The sequence below is a fragment of the Cynocephalus volans genome, chromosome 4 (assembly GCF_027409185.1).
Source record: "Cynocephalus volans isolate mCynVol1 chromosome 4, mCynVol1.pri, whole genome shotgun sequence".
In the NCBI taxonomy this organism is placed as follows: domain Eukaryota; kingdom Metazoa; phylum Chordata; class Mammalia; order Dermoptera; family Cynocephalidae; genus Cynocephalus; species Cynocephalus volans.
In genome coordinates, this window is record NC_084463.1 from 103,804,061 (window position 1) to 103,808,672 (window position 4,612).

The window sequence follows — 4,612 nt, forward strand, 5'->3', positions numbered from 1 at the left end:
GGACATGTGGTATTTATCCCTCTGTGCTTTGCTTATTTCACTCAACATAAGTTTCTCCAAGCTCATCCATGTTGTTGTGAATGGCAGAATTTCATTCTTTTTATGGCACAGTATTATTCCCTGGTGTATATATACCACATTTTCCTTATTCAATCATCCGTCAATGGACATTTAGGTTGGTTACATGTCTTGTCTATTGCAAATAGACCTGTAATAAACATGGGAGTGCAGGTATCCCTTTGACATGATGATTTCCAATCCTCTGGGTATATACCCAGAAGTGGGATTTCTGGATTGTGTGGAAGATCTATCTGTAGTTGTTTGAAAAACCTCCATACTGTTTTCCATAGTGGTTCTACTAAATTACAGTCCCACCATCAGTGTAGGAGTGTTCCCTTCTCTCCACATCCTTGTCAGCATTTGTTGTTCTCCACCTTTTAGAGAAACCAGAAATCACCCCTCAGGCTTACAGCCATTTGATATTTGACAAAGGCAACAAAAACATACATTGAGGAAAAGACTGTCTCTTTAATAAGTGATGCCTGGAAAATTGGATATCCATATGCAGAAGGATGAAACTAGACATCCACCTCTCACTATATACTAAAATCAACTCAAAATGGATTAAAGACTTAAGTATAAGACCTGAATCTGTAAAGTTACTAAGGGAAAATATAGATGAAACACTTCAGGAACTAGATCTGGTCACAGACTTTATGAACAAGGGCCTGAAAGCACAAGCAACAAAAGAAAAAATAAACGAATGGAACTATATCAAACTAAAAAGCTTCTGCACAGCAAAGGAAACAATCAACAGAGTGAACCAACAACCTACACACTGGGAGAAAATTTTTGCTAACTATGCATCTGACAAAGGATTAATATCCAGAATATACAAGGAACTCAAGCAATTGCACATTAAAAAAAATGAATAACCCGATTTAAAAATGGGCAAAGGAGCTGAATAGACATTTTTTCAAAAAAGACAGACAAATGGCCAGGAAGTACATGAAAAATGCATCAGCAGGGAAATGCAAATTAAAGCCACATTGAGATATCATCTCACCTCAATTAGAAAAGGTTTAATCAGAAAAATGCCTGGTATTTTTTAAGTGTGCAGTCCCAATTTTTCAAGTTTCAGTAAACCTTGCTGCAATGATGGAAAAGCTATAGATCTGTACTATCCAATACAGTAGCCACTAGCCACATGTGGCTATTGCATATGTGAAATATGGCTAGTACAACTAAGGAGAAGTTTTAATTAATTTAGTTAATTTAAATTTAAATAGGCATTCATGTCTAGTGGTTACCATATAGGATGGTGTATCACTAAACTACCGACTCAAGAAATTTGGATTAACTCTTTCCTGTCTTCAATCATTCCCAGGCATCCAGACCTCTCTGTCTTTTGTGTCCACCTCTGGATTTTGTCTAGTAACTTTGCTCCTTTTTATGACCCAAGTTCCTATTCCAAATTTTTTAAAAAAGAAATCATTTAATTAAGTGTTCTCAACCTGGGTCCTGTGATAGTTCCAACATGAATTCACTTAATTTTTATGCAGACTTTTGCTTGTATTTTTGTGTATGTGCACACGCATATGTGTGAACATTCTTATTTGGGAAACACTTTATGAGATTCTCAGAAGGGTCCTTAAACAAACAGGATTAAGAGACACTAGAGTGCTCTTCTCCTTCCTTTAATACTGAACCCTCTATGAGCCATGGCTAGACTGGCCTGAAAAAGTAATTCTCTCAGTTGTACGTTTGGATATATCTTCTTAAAGATAACAGTAAAAATTGAAATAGAAGAGAATTAATTGTGCAGCATCAAGATTTTAATCTTGATCTTTGTTACCACAAGCAGTATGCATTAACATCTGGAATGGCCCATAGATCAACTAAGGTTTTACTCGGAGTTATAGTGGGATATGTGGTTGCTGCTAACTCAACACGGGGCTTATTAGAGTACCCACATACTAGGATGAAATGAAGAGAATGTGGGGTCTCTATGGAGAAACAGGGACACTTAAGTCCACATAAATTTTCAACACAGGGGCATTGACGTCACTAATCTCAACAATGTTTGAACCTGTCTTTGGAGATTCTCCATGGGTGAGTCTTCTGACTGAACCAACTGTTAGTTGTAAAACTCTTTGCAAGTACTAGAAAACATTTTGTTCCCTAAGGAACAACAACAACAAAAATTATCTCAGAATTCCTTTCCAGATGCACCTTAGGACAGAGGAGTTTAATTACAATAAATAATATACTGAAAAAAAAAAAAGACAGGTCCTAAGTAAGTGAGACTGACTTGGAATATTTCTGAAAAGGAACTAAAGCAAATCTTCTCTGGCTCCTGAGCATTAATTTTCTACTGCTGCCAAAAGAAATTACCACAAACTTAGTGGCTTAAAATAACATTTATTTATTACCTAACATTTACTGTAGGTCAGAGCCCAACATGTGTCTCACTGGGCTAAAACCAATATGTCAACACTTTTACATTTCTTTCTGGACACTAGGGAAAATTCTGTTCCTTTGACTTTCATCTTCTAGAGGCCACCCATATTCGCTAACTCTTGGTTTCCTTCCTTCATCTTCAAAGACAGGAAGTCATGTCCAGATGTCCAGTTATTCTCATATTGCCAGCTCTCTGTTTTTCTGCACCTGGGAAAACTTCTTCACTTTTAAGTTCTCATGTGATTAGATTTGGCCTATCTGGGTAGTCCAGGATAAACCCCATATCTGAAGGTGCTCAACTTTAATTATATCTGCAAATTCTCTTTTGGCATACAGGTAACATATTCATAGGTTTCAAGGATCTGGATGTGGACATCGTTGAGGTCCATTATTCTGCCTACCATAGTGGCTCTTTTTAAAGTTCCTTGGGAGCCAAGGTGACGTCTTCCTCCCTTACATGATGTAAACTCATGTCCTGTTTGTACTTCTAGATTCCTAGGAGTTTTAAGGTCAGAATTTTAAATTCTTAAAGAGTATCTTTCCTTCTCCATCTCACACTTCGTATGTAGAAAAATTGAGTCCCAAAGAGGGAAAGATCATGTCTAAATCATGATTTAGGATCGCAACCAACATGTACATACATATACACATGTACGCTTCTGCATATCTGTGTTTATGAACAGCCTTTATGTTAAGTTTGTACTTGCTAATATTTCCTTCATGGTTACTGGTGTCAGTGTTCATTATCTACATAAAAGCACAATGTCAAATTCTTCCTTAGTATTGTAGTCTGCACGACAGCTAACACCTTGATGTTTCCAAATGATTTATATCCCTATTGGGTGAAGCTGTTGATTGAAATTTTTTTTTCTCCTTTCTTCTAGGTATTTTATTTAGCATTTTATGTTTAGTAACACAATTACTGTGTAATAAGGCAGGCCCATCAGTTTCTGTATTAAACTGTGAACATGGGTGTGTTAGAATAGTATTTGAGTCACTCGTCTTATGGCTACCATCTCAGTACTTACTGACACTGATTCTGATTGAAGGATGTTTGACTTAATGCATCCTTCTCTTTTTGCCTAGTCAAACTTCTATTCTGCTATGTCACCACCCAACCAAACCTCTGATAACCACCAGACCTTTTTCACCCTGACTGGGATTCCACGAATGCCAGAAAAAAACTTCTGGCTAGCCTTGCCCCTCTGTCTTCTTTATAGCACCATGTGCCTGGGCAATGTCATCATCCTTGTTGTCATCAAAGTTGAGCGAAGTCTCCCATGAGCCCATGTATTATCTTCTGGCCATGCTAGCTGCCACTGACCTCAGCCTTTCACTGTCTTCCATGCCCACTATGGTCAGTGTCCACTGGTTCAATGTGAGTTCGGTAACTTCTGATGCCTGCCTAACCCAGATGTTCTTCATCCACACGTTTGGGGGAGTGGAATCAGGTGTTCTGGTGGCCATGGCTTATGATCGCTTCGTGGCCATCTGCTTTCCTTTGCAGTGTGCTACCATTTTCACTCATAGCGTTATCAGCAAGATTGGAGCAGCTGGCCTGCTGTGGAGTGTGGGGGCTGTGCTCCCTGTGCCTTTCCTCATCAAAAGGCTGCCTTTCTGTCACTCCAGCATCCTCTCCCATGCATATTGCCTACATCAGGATGCCATGGGGCTTGCCTGTGCCGACACCCATGTCAACAGCATCTACAGCCTGCTGGCTGTGATCTTCATCATTGTACTGGGTGCCTTGATCCTTTTGGTCTCTTACATTCTAATCCTCCAGGCAGTATTGGGCATTGCTTCTAAGGAAGAAAGGCTCAAGGCTCTCAACACTTGCCTCTCCCATATCTGTGCACTGCTGCTTTTCTATGTGCCTCTCATTGGCATGATCCTGATTCATCACTATGGAAAGCATTTGTCACCAGTAATACACACATTCATGGCCGATATTTACCTGCTGCTACCTCCTGTGCTCAGTCCCATTGTGTACAGTGTTAGGACCGGCTCTATTAATGGCATCTACTACTTCTGTGCATATGCAATCGAATCAGAGAAGGGTACCAAATGCAGCGCTGTTCAACATAAATTCCTGAAGAAATGGAAATATTCTATATCTCTGCTGTTTAATACTGTAGTTACTGGCCACACATGA

The 4,612-nt window shown here is 39.2% G+C and overlaps 1 pseudogene; it reads left to right on the forward strand.

Annotated features, from left to right (window-relative positions):
• Positions 1-3,564: 3,564 nt before the first annotated feature.
• On the forward strand, positions 3,565-4,612 carry LOC134376304 (olfactory receptor 51H1-like; annotated as a pseudogene).